The sequence below is a fragment of the Oreochromis aureus genome, linkage group 2, assembly GCF_013358895.1.
Source record: "Oreochromis aureus strain Israel breed Guangdong linkage group 2, ZZ_aureus, whole genome shotgun sequence".
Classification (NCBI taxonomy): domain Eukaryota; kingdom Metazoa; phylum Chordata; class Actinopteri; order Cichliformes; family Cichlidae; genus Oreochromis; species Oreochromis aureus.
The window spans coordinates 23,972,220-23,991,817 of record NC_052943.1 but is presented as its reverse complement, the minus strand read 5'-3'; the positions used below and the strand labels follow the sequence as shown (position 1 = coordinate 23,991,817).

General features: G+C 37.0%; 1 protein-coding gene across 4 annotated transcripts in view; it reads right to left on the bottom strand.

The window, feature by feature from the left end:
- The window catches only part of ldb2a (LIM domain binding 2a), a 99,577-nt gene that overhangs the window by 79,064 nt on the left and 915 nt on the right, over positions 1 to 19,598 (bottom strand). The gene's annotated exons all lie outside the window — the stretch shown is intronic.

The window sequence follows — 19,598 nt, the reverse complement described above, 5'->3', positions numbered from 1 at the left end:
TACACTTGCTCACCACTTCTCAAAGATCCTGCTCTGCACATTCATTTTTTACACTTTTACAAAAATTTTTTTAAAAATGATAATGTTATTCAAAGAACAATCTGCCACTGTGCCAGATTTACAGCCGCTATATGTAGTATTAAAGCATAACGATACATTCACTTTTGTTATATCCGAGTTCAAATAGAGTGCACTATTTTAGTTCAGGTTTAGTTTTGTAATTTACTGGGCAAAAATTTGACTAAATTTAGTTCAGTTTAATGTTATTTAATTCAATTCAATTCAATTCAATTCAATTCAATTTTATTTATATAGCGCCAAATCACAACAAAAGTCGCCTCAAGGCGCTTTATATTGTACAGTACTTTAGTATTGAGAGAGTTCCCCCAACAATCACACAGTCCCCTATGAACAACCACTTGGCAAAAGCGGGGAGGAAAACCCCCCAAACTTTTATTGGGAAGAGCCCTCTGCCCCTTTGTGGGGAAAAAAACCCCATCCTAAAACTACATTGCACGCTTATGAAACTAACTAAGACAAACTGTAAATGTTGAAGAAATATCTTTAGTTTTTGTCTGAGGCAATGTGGTCAGATTATTTAAAACAAGCAACATAAGGGTGCATATGTGTTTTGACACTGAATTAACTGCCTCCATATACCCCTATATCTTACTATAACAAGGTATAGCAACTCTGTCTGTCTGTGTCTTTGTGTGTTTATTTGTTTCTTTGTCCACAAACTCCTCCTAGACCATTAGGTGTTGAGCAACCAAACTTTGTTTACAGGTACATGTAAGGCCCCTGAAAATCCTTAACTATATCATATATCATGATGTCATTTTATTGCATAGCAATCTCCTAGCAACAAGGTAAAATTGATCATTTTAGCATTTATGCACATATAATAACTTATAAAAGCATTACATCATTGTTTTTTCACAACTGTAACATTACTTTATATCCACAGAAGTTTAATTATATTATGATGCCCTCATGTTGTCTTGCACCCACCCAGCAGCTGGCTAAAATTACCTGTTTTTAGCCTTTATGTATCTAAAACAACTTATGAAAGCCTGTCTCGCAATGGTTTACATTTTTATTTATATATGTATTTTATGTATATATTTTATAGTTTATAAAATCTTAGACAGCCCAGAGTGATTCTTTTCTGAAGCTGTAAGCCATGAGCTCAAGGGCTATACTGTACACTGTTTTTAAGAACTTAGCTTAAAGACATGCTAGATATGAGAAGCTCTAGTAAAATACCATAAAAGCAAAAATTAAATAGTTTTTAGGGCTCAATATATATTCAAACAACAAAGGACACATCATTGCAGCATTTTAAAAAGATGACAGTCTCATTCATTACAATTCCGAGACACAGGGTTGTTTAGTAATCACTTGAAAATAAATAGCAGCACAACTAAGGGATGCTTCAGGGTCACCTGATTCTCTTATCCTGTTCTAACCTCTCTATTCTGTCAGTTTAGCAATATTAAATATTTAAATAGTGAAACAAATGTCAGTGATATATAGCTTAATTTCTTAAAAACAATATTAATAAACAGCTAAACAGAATTTACATAAACATTATCAAATCAATAATCCCCTTTTATGTGTGGAACGCAGCAGGAAGGTATATTTAAGAGTGACAAAAAAATAAACTAAAGAGGCCTGTGTTCATCATAATAAAGGAAATGTCAGCCAGTGCAGTGGTGTGTCTCATGTATATTAAGGCACTGCTGCCTGAATGATGGTCTAACTCTTTTAAGTGATGGTTCACAAAAGCCTTAGTGATGAATAAAACACGACGCATGTGTAACTCAATGAGCATAAACTTACCATAATATCTGAGACTCAAAGATCTCACATCAGTCAGCAAGTCAGCATTTAAGAAGCTAGGACCATAAAATGTTTGGGGCTTTTACTTTGAAAATGATGTATTAATGGCTACCTATTCATTTTCTGTTACCTGACTTTTGAATAATGAAATCTTAAATAAATTGATATAATATAGCATAGTTTATTAAGAATGAAGGTAGCTAAATGTTTAAAATTATATAAAATGTAGCTTTAGCCAATTTTTTAAGCACAAATTACCAGTATGCTATGCAGCTACTTTAATAAATGTATATGTATCATCAAATGCAGAGTTGAATTTTTTAAATAAAACTTAACGCTAAATAAAAAACCTTTATCCAAAATGAATAAAACCATAAAGAAATGTGTGATGTCACTCACCTGACAGGGAATACTGATAACTCTCCATATTAGCCTGGTACCAAGCAAATATAGTATGCCATTTTTTAAACATGCTATTCCATTTCATCCTGCTGTTTACCTGTGCATGTCAAAATAAAAACTTCAAATACTGCTCATATTTCCTTAATAACTTGCTAGTAACGTGATTGTAATCAATAAACTTATCCAAAACACAGTTGGAACAAAACAGCAGAAAGAAAATTAATCAGCAGCTATCCTGATAATTCTGATAATAATAATAATAATAATAATAAGTTTTTTCATGCGAAAAAAGTTTTTAATATTCGCTTCTCAGATGTGAAGTTTTGTTACTTTTTTCTTATAATAACTGTTCATTTGGGGAAGTTGGATTAATTGTTAAACAAAACAGTCTGACTACATTCTGAATTTTAACTGAGTGAAAAATAATCACTAGCTGCACTCCACTACAAAAACAAATATGATAAATCACAGAACTATATCATTAAAAAGATAAAAATATAACAAATAATACTATTTTAGTGGCAGGAGCCATCCTAAGTTTTCTTTCAATATATATTTTTTAATATATAGAAGTTAGAGACTTCTATAGTTTAGCTAAATTAATATTTGTTTTTGTATTATAAGAGTTGGCATTTTTAGAAGGTAAATGTAGCAGTATTAATAACATTGCTTTCAGTGTCACTATAACAGGGTGCTGGTCTTACACTTTTACATTAGTATTACATCATTTGCACCATAAAGCAGATGTTCGAAAACAACCAAATTTGAATTGTAAGGATATTACGGTTGGTACTTTACAACATTTTAGCTATAAATACGTTGTCAATTCAGATTTTACACAGAGCAGACAAACAGCTTCCAAAATACCGTGCACCGTTAAAGTAACCAGAAGTGTAAAATTTTTTCAAAAATGATCTCACCTTAAAACCAAATACAGCATTAAAATAGAACTTACAAAACATTGCATCAGTGCCTTCTACTGCCTGCAGAGTAATTTACTTAAGTACTTTTGGTACTGGAGTGTTGAAATGGAGTATTTTAAAGTCTTTCACACCACTGTCAGTGGCACAGATGATCAAGCTTTAAGCCAAATTTACTGCTGATTTTGGTTCGCATTATGAAAAAATGGGGAACATCATAAGCCTTACCCTTTAATTTCCACAAATTAATGTTTTCTAGTGGCAGACAATAAGCAGCATTGCATCTGAACACACTCTGTTGAACTTTGAACTGTTGAACCACGGCTAAAAGAGGATTTTAATATAAAAGCATGATCCCCATTTTGACATAAACTGCCTGGATTTAGTGTTGGAGATAATTTTTCGAGTGTTGTCATCCTGAGGGCTCCCATCACTCTGTGTTAGAGACTCGATATTCATTAAGCCTCCTCTCACTGTTTTAATGAAGAGTGTTTCACTTAAGCTCCCCCTGTTTTACAGAATGTCTTTCTTAAAATCCCCCTTACACAGGTTTGCAAAGGAAGGTTAGTTCACCTCTCTTTCTGAGTTAAAACTGCGTTTCACTCACAATGACTTAAATTTTGCGTTTCACAATGGTGGACTCACTTTTACTTTTGATATTTTCAAATGATTCCCTTGCCATCCTGTTTTCAAGATTTCCCTCAAACCGAACCTTTTTAAAAAATAATATTTTCTGCTCTAACTCAATATAGTTCATTTTGGCAGTCGACTGATATTTGGCTCAGCCCTGCAACCACGCTAAAAAAAGAGCATTTATTTCACAAAGAGCAGAGTTGACAGCGGTGTGTCTATTGTCTTGTCTCCATTAGCTCTGCTCGGCCCAGCAGGGTTCAGCCATAGATGATATGGTTTAGCTTGTGTCTCTGTTGAAAAACCTCCCACCCAGACAACAGAGGAATCTGAAAATAACAAGCATATTTCATGTGCATGAACAGCATTTAGTTTCGGAATTCACAACAATACAACCGATGGGACTTGGCAGTTTCATTGCTCTTCCCCAAATCACTTATTTTCTAAATTAAATACACTTTTAGTAGTGCTAGCTAATAAAGCTAAATGTAGCTCAAAACTTTTCCATTATATCCATGAGAAGTTCTATTTAGACTCAGTAACCATTAATCCTCCAAACTGGAGCTTTTGGGCAGCTTTTGGCCAGTGCACTGCCAAATTGTGAAACGTGGCTGGCTAAGCTGTGGACCGTCCAGGTTTGGCTCGGATCTAAAGACAGAGGAGAAGTTGGACCAGAGCCAGGCAGGCTGGAGAACAGCTAAAGCCTGGCCAGTGGACACAAACCATATGAATCCTCTGGCTCAAGCTAAACCGTACACAGAGGAGCTTTTCAGTGTTGTACAGCAAGAAATGTCTGGAGCTTTTCTTTTTAGGCTGTGATTGGTAGCAGGTTATAAAATTGTAAATGACACATATTTACTATGAAAAAAGAAGCCCGCACTGTTCCGTCTTGTAATATCCTATCAGTCTTTTTTTATTATCTCCGCCAGTTTCTTTCATATCCACCTCCCTCTCACTGTCTGTCTCCTGTCTGGTGCGGTTTGCTGACAGACGGCGTCCTGCCTTCATTTACGCCCGTGGACTCTCTGACAAACCACGTGGCGTGACGATGTTTGTTGTCAAATGGTACAAATCAGGCCCACTCCGAGGGACCCGAGGTGAACTGACACGGACGCGGCCGTGACGGCCGTCAGCCGATAAGGCTCTATTGATTCAAACGGATCGCACCTCATCTGCGGGGGATTTATCAATGTGTCAATTGCCCACTAGCCAACCACAAATCACCAGCGCTGGCCAGACCTCGGGGATTTGTGGGATATCCAGAGGATTGGAGGGACAGCATAGGGAGGATCCTCAGTAAATAGCAACAGAGCTGTGGGTTAAGTGCTCGCATAAAGAAATGTCCATACAGCATTGATAGGCAGATGACACCAAGTTTTACTGTTTGTGGAAACACTCAACAATACGCCGATAAGTATGAGTATACAAAAAGATGCTCACTGATATACAAACTCCCGAATATATTTATAACATGCCCATGTTTGTTTACTATAAAGTATATAGAGATTTACACATATGACAAGACCTCATTTTCTTTCCCTCTGTATCGTTCGGTCCACACACTCCTAACGTCTGTTAGTTTAACATGAACCGTTCTCCCAGGAAGCTTTTGTTAGTCTCTATTTCTTCATTGTTGCTTCCAGCCTCTTGTGACAGAAAAGCCTCCAAGAGTGTAGGCGTGTCTGGGTCCTGACCTTGGAGAATTGCCGATGTCTAAAACCCCATTCAGCTCCTGAATACCACGTAGCGCAGCTGACTGGTGGGCCAAGAAAGTTTGTTGTGAAAGATTCAAACAGCTTCAAGTTATTGAGGAGCATAACAACATAAGAGAAGTAAAAACTCACTGGGTGTCTGAGAATGATCTTTAGCAAGGTAGTGTTCGTTTTCATTGTACGGTGAAGGCCACTGACAAGTAACACATGTCAAAGTCTAATAAAAAATGCTTCTGGTGAATGATTGTCATTTTCACGAGTTCTGAGGCAATTCCTTGACTGAAAATATCCATATAAATTTAGCTTCCTCCTGAAATGTCCATACTAGAATCCAACTAAGTAATAATCTGGTAGATAATTTAACCACAAGGTTGATTGATCATCTAAGTTATTTAACAAGCATGCTGGAATAACTTGCAAAAAGTGAGGATTTCCTACTTCTAATCCCATTTTATTTAACAGTAAACTGGAAATTTTGGGAGTTGGTCAGATGGAAAAAAAAAGGAACCTAATGACGCCGATACAGACTTGAGAATATTTTGATGATTTCTATATTCTTTCATCAGCAAATCAAATAAACTGTAACCTAAATGCATTTCTACATAAAAAAAAAAAAAAATCAGACTTCAAGAGCCTAAAGTGCAATAAAATTAAATATAAAATTTAATTTCCTGGCTTTGCAAATCATCGCCATTTGAACTGAATGCACAACAAAACCAAAGTCACAGCTTCCACGAAGCACAGGGGCTGTATCTTTTAGGGAGTCCTCAGTGTGACGACGGAGAAACTCTCTTTTAGATTGCATAAACAACACCACTTTAATCATGTCAAGAGTGTCATCACACACCGATGTTTGATATCAATGCAGGGTCACCCTCCCGGGTTCTAAGTGTTTTTATATAATGCAGACCTAACATGTTGCTGCATTTGGCCACCGTACAGCCACCAGCAGAGCATTATGCAAATTAAGAGAAATGAGTGCAGTGGGAGAGAAGTCATTGCCCTTGAACAGCCGGCGCACATTCCCGAGGAATGACCTTTCTACCCATATATGAAATCAGCAAAGATATTCCCATGTTGGGTTGCATGTCTGCCACTTTACTTAGGTATCTTTTCTAGTCTTCATTTTTCAGCGTTAGACATCACAGGCAGCGGTCAGAGGCATAGCTCAGATACCACTTATTGTGTTAAAGTGTCAGTTTAAGGTCAGGGTTAATACACAGAAGTTATTTGTCTGCTGTTTTAAAGCAGGAAACATGAATGAATCAGAATTACTTCAACGCTTCTGGCTTTCACCCCAAAGGTGAAGGTGCAGGACTGATCCCCACAGCAGCAGTAATACAACTCTCCTGCTCAACCCTCCTGTTACCTCCTCCTCCTGAGACCTGCTAAAGACGTTGGCAAAATCTTTAAAAATGAAGTTCAACACAACTGCCAAACAGACAGAGTTTAAATGAGTAAAAGCACTGTGATCAAATAATTTGATTAATGACTCAGTTACACTAGCGTAAAACCAAGACAGCAACCTCCATGCAACTACCAAAAATTGGTCATTGTCCAAAGATTGTATTGATTTCGATTGTAAGTGTGTTTGATTGTAAGTTTGATTGCAAGACTGAATGTGTAGCAATAGTTGTATTCTGGTTGCTTTCCCATATAACAGCAAAATTGTTGAACACCTATGTCATTTGCAGTTAAATTGCCATGCTGTAACAACTACATCACTATTCGCGGAGGAATTTCTGACACTCTGTTTCAGATCTATGAGGTTCTGGCTGGACTCTGGATCTAAGACATTTATGTAAATTTGTTGGATTTATCAGTTAACCACCATATTATCACAAACACAGGGCATGCAACTGACTTCATCTTATTGCCGTTTTATTGCTGTCTTAACACACTATTAACTGTTAACAGCAGCTGTGTCTGAATGGTTCAAGCCCCGGTCCCCGTCTTTGAAGGAACCATTTCAAAGGCAGCAAGATTTTAAGTTCATTGCGCACAGTGGCAATATTTCTCCTACTACTGTTTTCCCTGGTGTCACTGTACAATGACAAACAGATACAAAAAGATCCAATGGTCCTTTCACGGGTTGCTTGTATCAGAAGTATTGGTCCCCTTCTTTTTAGAAGACAGAAAATAAACTTCACTTATCATCTTGTGTATCTGCCATGGGGATTTAAGACCTTTACAAGAAATAAGTAGAAGCAGACATAAGCTGAAAAATATGTCCCGACTTGGCAATTATACAGTGACGCGTCAGATTTACCTTGTGATCCCCACGGGGGGTCTCAAACTCCAGTTTCGAAAATACTAAATTAAAGGATTTGCTTAACTCTGGTTTTATTAGTTATAAGCATCTTGGATGTTTATATCTTTGGATTATTGATTATTAAAAAACACATGCTAATTAAAGATATTACTTTGGATTCCTTGAATTTGTCATATAAAATGAATAAACAAATATTCACAATCATTAGCTGTAGGTTTGCACATAAAAAAATGCTGAAATGTGCTCGTAAAACCTGCACAGCTGCCATGTTTAGTGACAACAAACATCAGTATGGATGGAAAATGTTAAAACAACAAGATGCATGAATAAATGAGAAAGCACAAAAAGAAAATGATTCTTTACAACCATAAGAAATTAAAAATAAACAAGAAAGTGAGGTTCCAGGTTCTGGTTTGGACGCACCAACACGGAGCTACCCGTGCAGCCTTTATTTCTCTCCACTGTGCTAATTAGACTAATAAACAAACAACAGGGAATAGTTCCTCAACACTGTGGAGCGAGACGCTTGATCGATACTGGATTTCATCAAATCCACTGGTATTGTTAAGTTTGTGCGTGTGCCCTGCTGCTGTTGTTAGTGCTCGCTTTGCAATCTCACCTGTTGCTCGTTTGGCTGATGAAACGAGAAATGACTGAGATGCTGCACTTGAAACAGGAACTTAGAGAACATAAGTTTTTACAGGTCTTCACAAAATATATTAAGCTTTAATTCGCTTAAATGTAATTAAAAGAAAAGCCATGTGAAATGAGCAAGGGAACGCTAAATAGGCTAAATGATAGACTAAAATGAACTGAGTTAAGTTAATTGTAGCAGTAAACTATAGGGATAGTGCAAAGTTTTATATTTGCTGTTATTTTCTTAATCACCTTTTCATAGACACACTCATAAATTTATCAAAAGAGATCTCAGGAAAATTTCTAAACGAAAAATGATAAAACACACAAATGTTTTAAGCACAAATTTCAATTTAAACTGGCTATACAGTGCACATATTCATAACACTGTCCTTATTGTGTTAAAGCCTGAGCTCTGAGTCACATTTCAAGCTAGATCGACAGTGAATGCGACTTCATTGGATTAGAAATGAGTCTGATGTTCTATGACTGAGAGCATAATCTGTAATAATCACTCAAAACCAACATTTTGTGTGTGCCAGCATAAGAAGGACGATGATGAATTTCTTGAAAATCAAATCTTCCTTTTGCGAGATCAGAGACCAGGGGCAGCGGCGGTGTAATACTCTTAGAGGCATATACATTCAGTGTTTTGCTTAGTGACACTTCCGTAGGGCTGGGGCTTGTTTACATGCAATGTGTGAGCTTTAGTATCTGAAGGATGTTATTTCATATTCATGCCTGGGAGATATAGAAGCTGAAGAAAAGGCATGCATGCACAGGCATGTTCTCTGGCTAAATGAGCATATAAAAAAATATATAAATGAAAACAGTATGCAATCCAGAATAAGTCAGTAAATTCATCTCAAAGGAAAAAGTACATCAGAGCGAACAGCTGATCAGCAAAATGATGAAACGCCCAGAAACCGGCGCAGAGCAGAGCCGGGCAGCTGGTGTAACAAAGCTGAAGTACAGTGTGCCTCCCTGAGTTCACTGTATCTACTGTTGAACTTTCTTCAGTGGAGCCACTCAAACATTATGCAGCTAGAATTGCACTGCTTTCAATAACACAACACTGCAAATCAGTGTTAAAGGACTAAGGAGCTCTCCCTTGAACAGCACATTATTAGGTTTCAGTGTAAATAAAGACAGTGAATAATATTCTTATCAGCTTGTTTAATCAGTAATTAGTATTCGTTTTTATATACTTCTGTAATTTTGTATATATTTCATTTGTAAACCTGTAGCTTATACAGCAAATTTAAATATTCTTACATTATCAAGATTCTGCTGACATTAGCTAAATCAAATTTAACATTAAACTTTAACACTGAAATGTAACTACTTGGACATGGTCTTAAAAAAAGAAAAAAGAAAAGTACTTCAAAACAACCGACATTTTCATTCATTACATTCTTTCTCAGGAAACATGACTAATTTTAAAAAGTCCAAACAATCCTCAGGGAAGGTTTCACTATCTTAATCTAAGGCCCGTCAACTGAAAGTTATTCAAGTGCAAAATTTCAACCTGTGACCTTTCCGTTTCAGGACAGCCTGCCTAACTACATCAGGGAGACAGAACAACAGGACACGAACAGACTACAGACCCGTCTGTCTTCCCTGTTATCTGAGCAACACTGCAGCCTGGAAGGAACCATGGGAAAGGGCCAGGAAAAAGGTGGGTCTATTGTCTCAGCATCCTGCTGGATGTGACTGACGCTTGCGATTTGACCAGAGGTCTTTTTTTTTGCTTTATATGGTTTTCTGGAAACATCCTCTGAGAGCATCCCATTTGCAGTATGGCATTACTCATACACACACATCATATCCAAATTTGTCTACTTTATACACTTACATAAAAAAAATTATGTTAAAATAAACATGTAAACAAACATGCAAATATATGTAAAAATGAAATGAGGAGTCACAGGAAGTACTTTATCATTAATTCAGTGATATGTTTGATTTTAAGGCAGATAACCTTATGAAATGTCAGTTGCATCAGCAATAGTACTTTTTCCATAACCCACAAATCTAACCCCACTGCTTTACCTCAAAAGAAAAGAGGGAGATTATAACAAATATGAATGTCAAATTTTAAATAAATACAATATTTTCCTCTTGTTCAAAGTTCAGCTTGACTTATGATTCAGTAGAAATATTTTTCAAGCAGGACCAAAGGGAGAGTTCAACCCATAGTTCAGTCTTGATGATTTAGTGGTCTAAAAAGTTTGATGAGTGAATATCATGGTGTTCTTAAATGTGATTTGTGCTTTTTATATATTAAAGTCCATATCTCTTACTTTAAAAGCACTTCACTTTCGTGGTTTAAATTCTTATGTTCATTGGGGTTTCAGTTTTCTTCTAGTGCCCAAAGTCATGTTTAAGTGGTGATTCTAAGGTGGCTGTGTGTGTGTGTATGATTGTTTCTACTGTTAGACCTACGAAGGAGTATCAACCCCTTCGGGAGTACCCCCATCTCGACCTGTGTCAGGTATGATAGGCTTCAGACCCCATGGGTAACACACATTTGGCTAAACTATTAATAAAATGGATGGGCGTATTAAACTTGAAAGGACTGGATTTGTTATTGTTGTTGTTGTTTTGAGCAGTGTGTCAGTTGAAACAGACTGTGACATACAGACAGGTGATAAATTAAAGAAAAACTTGATCCGGTGGCTCTGTTATGCTGTCAGGAGCATTGTGCTCTCATGTTTTGAGTCCACTTGTCCCCTTGGAGAGAGGAACCACTGCAAATCAATACTAAGACGTTCTGAGTTATCTCCCTTAGCTTATGATGAAACATTCCTGATGGGAGTGGTCTCTTCGAGAAAAAATAATACCACCATCCACAGGGCCCAAGGGGTCATTGATGATGTGTGAAAATAATGTGAGTCATAAGCTATGACCTTTGCAGTCACCAGATTACAACCCAATTTGACATCTATGGGAGACTTTGGACAAACATATTGAGAGCACTCTTCACCATCATCACACAAATGCCAAATCAGGGAATTTAATGGATTTACAGATGTGGAGATTTGTAGACTCAGTTTCAAGTCAGTATAGGGTTTTTTGGGTTGTTGTTTTTTTGGGTTTTTTTTTTACATTTTCCACTGGTCTTTACTCTCTGCTTAGTATTTCTGTCTGCTACTTGGTGCTGAGCAGATGCAGTGGTTTGGTCGATATTACCAAAAACTGCATTATGAGAACAGAAGAGTTGCAGGCCAGATAACTAAACAATGAGCCGGATCTCACCATAAAAAGTCTCTAAAGCCACGGGGACCTAGAAACCCAATCCAATAATTCCCTAGAGGTTGATCACTGAGACTAAACCGTTGACATGTACTGTAATACGTTCTTAGCATAAAAATCTTGATAATTCCCATTTTTATAGATATTATTTAAAGGTAGGAGAAATCATGAAGACTTAAGATGCAGTAGTTTGTATGTTGTTGAGTTACTACAGTTACTTCGGCGTTATGCATTGTCTCCTGTGATCTTGCATCAATTTCATTATTAATAAAAAATTTCTCCTCCAGGGATTCATAAATGTATCTTAATATCTAATATAAATAATGTCATGATTGGATTTAATAATTAATGTGTTTTTACACCGCAGGCTGCATAAAAAACACATTAATTACACTCATCCTTAACTTTGTATAAAAGTGGACAGTGGACATCTCAAGAAAGTCCTTTTGTGTCTCTATTCAATGTTTTCACACCAGACAGCAGCTTTCTAAGGAATGAAATAATAAACAGGCAAATGGTATTCAGCAATGACCACAGTTTTCTGAGGAAGAGGTTACCATTTCTTTTCAAAACTATCAGCCTGGCCGCTCACCTTTTAGCAGTATTATTCTTTAATTAACCTAAGGGGATGTTAGCGGGGCGTTAACTAAGGAAAGCAGAAGCTAATGTGATTCAGTCCTTTCAGTGACTGGAAACATTATGAAAATCCAAAATGTTTTTGTTTTTAATGTTAAGAGCTCCGCAGCGTTTTACGAATCCACAAAAGCAGATGTCTGTTCGTTGTCAATAAGGCATTGAATCACAATAACAACACATATTAGAGATTCGGTTGATAGAGGAATAAATAATAATGCTGTTTATTCCAAGTAAATAACAAATGGTGCACACTTATTTGAGCTATTTAGCTTTTTCTCCTTTGTTTTCCTTTTTCATGTGTAGGAGGAAGCATAAATGCAGCATAATGTGTTTATCTAGCTAAAAATGATCTTTAATTTGCCATGTATTTGATAATTGAATCATTAAAATCAACACTGTCAATCAGTACTTTACATCTCATTAACTGAGATGCGACGCTTCACTGAGGGTGCTTTCAGCTGCAAAAGAGAATAAACATCTAAACATTTACAATGTAAGAAGAAGACGCAGAGTTCACCAAACAAAACGACCAGATGTGGAACAAATTTCTAACAATTGATTTTACAGACTGTCCAGCAGTTTAAATCATTTAAAAAAGTGATTAAAACTCAGCTGTGTCACATTTAAAGTCTTGAAGTGACACTGGCTTGTTTTTCCCGATGGTAGATAAATCCAGCAGTAATGGTTCAGATAAGGGCAACACGACGTTCGACACTTCTCTGGTAATTACCGTCTGCTGGTTTCACACACATGCACTGCAAAAATGTTACCAAGTATTTATCGCTTCATTTTTTTTTAAAGAACCATGAATACTTCTTTTTGTCTCCAAAAGTGACCATCATTTACAAAAATAAACATAATGTTTTATTGTCTATGATTTTAAACAGACAGAGCCCATTAAGTCATCACAAAAGTGTTAAGCGAGGGCATGCAGGAAGAGCTGTTTTCCCATAGACTTCGGTACAACAGAAAGACTTTTTGCAAGCAGAAGAGTCTCCCCCTGCTGGTCATTAGAAAGAATTCAGGTTTAATTCCTTCTCATTAATTCTATCTTTCATTAAATTTTTTTTGTGAGGTTAGAAACTGCTTAGCAACCCTCTAACATCCCAACAAAGAAAGAGAAAAGAAACGGGGCATTTTCACAAATTACCATTACCACAATTTGACTACTTAAAGTTGGACAAAGTTTTTAATACTGTAATAACGTGGATGATTAATGAATGAAGGTTAGATGATTTTCAGCTGTCAGTGGATTAAAGCTTTCTGCTGTTGGGAAGGGGTTATGTATATTTTTGTGGATCTATCAATAACACTAAAAGAAAAGAAGGGGCAGTCAACTCTGGTGTTCAGTTATTGATTTAAGCTGACTAATTCTTGCCTTATGTTATTGTTAATGATCAATAAAGCTTGAAAATACATTTCAAGATGACTGGAAGACAATGTAAACAGCTGAATGAGATTATTGGGAAACTGCATTGTAGAAACAAAGTGTGGTTTGGCCCAAAATTGCCAAATCTATTTGATTCTGCTCCTCAAATATGATGACTCGCTACTTTGGCCTAAATTATAATACATTAAATATCAGTGGAAGACCTGGATGAATAAATAAATTGAAGGTCTTACCTTGTCCATTTTCACAAATTTCTGATATTTTTGTTTACCAAATGGTCGTATAAGGAGCGCGATCTGTGCTAAAAATGATCATTATATGCAATTTATGTCTTTTTTCTGTGAAAGCAACATGTGAAAACCAATTTTCACTAAAAGAAATCATCAAGTGTGTTCTTGGTGGCTCATCTTTAATCCTTCTATGTGAACCTTACAGCTCAGTGCCAACTTGACCTCTACATCATAAACCTATTCATGTCAATCTGACACGTGGAGCTGATGGGAACAGATCCACTTTGCTCCTGACAGGAACAAGGGATTTGGCCATAATGAACACTCCAGTTCCTCCAGTTCCAAAGTCGAGCCAATGAGTCAGGTCTGTGGGGCCATTTGAATAATGAGAACGAGACTAACTATGTGCAATAGACACAAGAACCCAATGAATGGCCTGCCAATCACTGTTACTGATTGCTTGTCTATGTGCTGAGGAAGATTGTGACCAACAGAGCCAATGTCAGCAGCAGCGGCAGCAGCAGAGAGGTTTCTGTACGCAGCCCTGTAGCTACTATTATCGCACCTCCATTAAAATGCTTTTGTTTTCCTTCTGTTTCACTCTCTGTGTTGTAGTTTTACTTACAGTGTTATTTTGTGTCTCCGCTCTCCGCCGCTGAATATTAATGTCCTCTATGCTAATGGCCTTACAGCAGCTGAGGTCGACCAAGCTCCTCCTCTGAATGTTAATCCGCTGCCTCATTTGCATACGCTTAAGTGTCAAATTCCCCCACAAATCATTGCAGCTGCCTCCGTACGACGAGGTCTGCGCCCCCCCCCGAGCGACAGCACAGAAACAATGTGGTCACACCGTATGCATAGCATCAAATCCACATCAAAGACTGTTTAGATTGCCAGGTCACAGCGGGTTCACATTGTGTAAAATGAAGGTAATGGGATAGCAGTCAGCCCCGTGCAGAAATACAGCCAGGCAGGTAATAAGTATGAATGGAGCAGGTAATAAGGTTGGGATAGAAGCAGACCCCGAGTCATCTGAGCAGCAGGACTGTTTTAGCTGCAGCACAGTTATCAGTTCAAAGGTGAGCGCTGATCCCAGACAAACACACAGGACAGGTTGTGTCGTTAGCTTTTATTCCTCCTTATTTCCATGTGTGCCTCTGAGTGCATGGCAGGTGAAACGGCTGCTACTGAGAGAGGGGATAAAAAAGTTCCTCGGGATTACAAAGATAAAAGTATTTGCTTTGTTAACAAGCCTGCTGACAACATGACATATCTGTTATCAGCGTTCATGTTACAAATCAGAATTCACGGGGAACTGTTTTGAAAATCAATCATTTTCCACATTCTTAATTCAGCTTTGTTGCTTTTGTTCACACTTAACTTAATTCAACTGCTTTTTTTCTTCTTATTTAAAAAAAAAATCGATTTAAACAGATTACCTTTGTTGCAAATTTCCCCTTTCGGTGTTTTCAGACAATTTATCAACTAGAAATCATCATTAATTAATCAAAGAGAACAGTTTGCATTGCCAGTTGCAGGTCTGACATTATCATCACTGTAGTACAGCTGAAAAGATTAGTTTAATGATCTGTGATTTTCAAAAATGAATCCAGCAAATATTCTGATAATAGATGAATTTTTAGCTTTCAAATCAGAGGCGACATGCTGCTTTTCTTTAAATATGTGACGATAAACAGAACAGTGTTTGGTTCTGAAGCGCTGTTTGAATAAAAAAGTGCTTTATGTCAAACGATTTTAGTAGAGATTCATTATTTAAACTTAAAATATTCTCCAGTATAATAGTTACTGGCACTACATCCATGATCACTACAGCAAAGATGAAAGGATTAGCTCAGTATTGAAAAACTTCTACATAGTATTTAGTTACTACTTAGCTAATTAATTATTCATTTTTAAAGCAAACTGAAGCTGAAACAATACACCGATGGGACGATTTCCTTTTCTGAATTACAGTAAACTAAAGAAAAGACATTGGATGGAAATTTTTCAAATCAACTGACTGAATAATTGAGAAAGAAAACAAATGATATGCATATATATCTGTGTGTGTGTTCTCTACCTAAAAGTGCACCTTGAAGCCAAACTAAACAAATCCATGCATATGGTTTCATTTAAGGGGTTGCAGGTAACAAACCCATAAATATGGAAATATGTACAGCCTAAAGTAAACTACAAAACAGAAGAAGAGAAACTAATAACAAACACTCTAATGCACTAAACACAACCAAAGCTGATAAAAGACGCTGCTGTACCTTTGCAGTCCATAAGGCAATACTGCATGCAAGACAGTAATCCCAAGGAATAAAAATAGTCCGTGTAATTTTGTCAATTTGCTTTTCTTCCCTTGCATGAAGGTTTTTTCTATAGATTTCACTAAGTCATACAGACTTCCTCTCAAGGTAAGTAAGTCTCCTCTAAGTGTCAAGTCCTTGAGTCCTGCGCCTGCCAGTGGGAGCTGCAGTTGCACCACGAGCCAAGCAAATTCAAACGCACACTCATGAATAAGACAACTGGAAGTATTTCTGACAGAAGACTAACTTCAGACGAATCCTTCAACACTTTTTAAAGGTGATGCCACACTGAGGCTTAGTCAGCTCCCCCATTAAAACCCTACTTAAAACGGCAGGAATGCAAACTATAGTGAGTCATTTTGGCTCGACAGTCTGCCAGCAAGCGCAATATTAAGTACGCTCGGAGCTATTCTTATTCTTAACAATGGCAGTTCTTTCACGATATTAAGCATCTTTACTCGGGTGATAATTCTGACAAGACTGCTGTTTGCAAGCTTGAAATCGTTTTGACAGGATCAACAAAATATAGCTGCAGCCCCAGTCAAATAATGTCACTACATACTAAAATCCAGCAGAAGTAGCCAACATCGTATGTTCTTTTGGGTGATTTTAAATGTTTGGTGTCATATGCTGTACATCAAAACAACAACAACAAACCCCTCCTACTTCTCACAACAGGCTAAAAAGGGTTTCCATCCTGGAGACAGTGGCCACAGACATAAAATGCAAATATGCAGTGCATAAACTGACACGTTACATCTGTTCAAATCTCTCTAAGAGGTTAAAAACAAGAGATTTCATGTATACTCTATATCAGTGATCAGTTGTTAAAAAGTCTAACAACTGATCCCATACAAATAATGTAAAAAAACAGGAAGACACGGTGTGTATTTCTTTACCTGTGATGACTTTTTGGCAGCAAAATAATGACATATTTCTGTTCATGCATGGCTCATATAACACATGAATATTTCTTTAATTGGTGTAGTAGGATTCCCTTATGCAAAGGGAACAGTTCATTCTTTTTTTATAGTTTTAATAAGGTCAGAAGAAGACAAAGACGCATATTTAAAGGAAGAAATAACACATTTTTGGCAATTATTCTTAGAGTAGTGTCATCTGTGGGCTTCCAACCAATAAATTTTCAAAACTAAAAAACTGCCTCCATAAAACAGCAGTTAACTATTCGCAGTTTGGCTATTAAACTCTGAAGGACATGGATCCGCAACATCTGCTAGCAGCAAAATCTCGATAAAATATTCTGTAAACTATCCAGCAGGACAATTTGGCTGTATTCTTTTAATGGAATTCCCTTTCTTTTTTTTCTTTTTTTTTGAGAGGGAGAGCGACATCCCAAACTTCCTGTTTTGTAACAACACCAGCATGACCCTGCACTGATTCTGCTCTTGTTTCTAAATGTGCTCTGACTTTTAAAGTTGTCTTGGAGGAGATGGACTGAGTAGCAAGCAGCCCAGTGATAAAACAAGCAATAGAATGACCCTTCAGGCACGCATCATCATCATTAGGACACCAGCACCGGCTAACCGCGCTTTACAGGAAGTAAAAGGCTCCAGTGAGTCTGCTTGATGAGGAATGTATAATATTTTGCACAAGTTTCCACTCTCGGTCTTAGTTAAGACAAAATAGACATTATGCTGTATATGTAGATTTGTAGAGGGAGATTTCTTTTACAACCATTTTCCTTTACCACGTATACAATAAGTTTTTTTTTCTTCTTAAATGACAGCGGCTACTTTGCATTCATAAGGATAATTACTATATAATTTTGTTAAAAGCCTGAGCTGAGCTGCGTTGCACATCTGGATGCAAACAAATTGCAAAACTCGAAGCATTTATTTCACTACTATAAGACACTACTCCTTCCTTATTACATTCACCACCTGCATTTTAATCGAACAATAAGCACGTTGCAAAAGAGACGACATATGATACACCCTCACCATGGAGTAAAGTGAGAAAAAAGATGAAGTAGGACGCGAACATACAATGAACACCGACAGAAAAAAAACAACTAATTATGTTATCATGCAATTATATAATTTAGTCTGAGGAGAGGTAATGGTGTAAATTGCTATGTGCCTGTACAGTGTGTCTATATTCTCAATGCCATGTTTGTCCGGGCTGTATACGAGTCCGGCGTTGCATTAAAACAAATGTCTTGTAATGTCTGTGTATGAATCTGAGATTGCTCATGTGTAAGTGTGTGTGCTGTTTGGTGCGTGTGCATATGTGTGGTACAGGAGTTGAGGTCCACTGGGGTTTGGACCACTCCGTATGAATAATGCATCAGACTGGGCCATTGCATCTCAGCAACATTGCCTTGGTCTGCTTAAAGTTGCAAGTTCCTCTTTAGGAAAGTCAGCGCCATTCTGCAAGCTGCTGCAGTAACTCAGCCGGCTTTGAAGGTTTTTCTAAAATAACAGTAAAAACATCACATGAAATAATTTAATGGGCATGTTTCTCAGTTTAAAATGTCTCATGGGATTCGAATTCTAGCCTAAAAGCTTCAAAGGGCAACAAGAAGTCAAATTATTTAAAACAGTACATATTTAGAGCTAAAACTATTAGCTGCTTAGCTGACAAATAGCAATTAATTACTTTAAATATCTTCCAGCTTCTCAAATGTGGTTATGTTCTGTTTTTTTCTTAACATTTTGTGATAGTAAACTGAAGATCTTTGGGGTATTAGACTGTGGGTCAAAAAAACAAGGCATTTTTAAGAGGTTACGTTGAGCTCTGGGGAATCATAATGAGAATTTTTTCTAAATTCTAACATACCACTGATAGAATTATTCAGTCAACTGAAAAGTACTGGTAATATATATATATATATTTTTTTTTGTTAGAGCCATAATATTTATATTCATAAATGTGCAGCCAGTGTATTAAAAGATGGTATTTATTGTATTTTGCTTATTTGTTCCTCTAATGATTGTTTGCGAGGAGAACTTGACATGTTGGATGAACTTTTTATCTGCAGATTTACACATTTGTGATTACAGAACAGATGCTGAAGACAGCTGCTCCCAATACAGTACAACTCAGAGTGGGATCACCAAAGGTTCAGTCTGAATGACACTGTATGCCACACACGCTTAGCACCCAATGAGATGAAGCATCAGCAGACTGACGTGAAATGAATTCACCCCATGCAATCATAAATGTGCAATCAGGGCCACTTTCATTCACAAAATCTAATCCGCAGTGATGAATCTGTGTCCTGAACAGGCAGACCAGAAACTCTTCACTTCAGTGGACAAACTCTACTCTACTCCACATGGAAGAAACATATGCAAATATGCAAACACCAGGCAAAATGCAAATGTATGCAAATTAATTA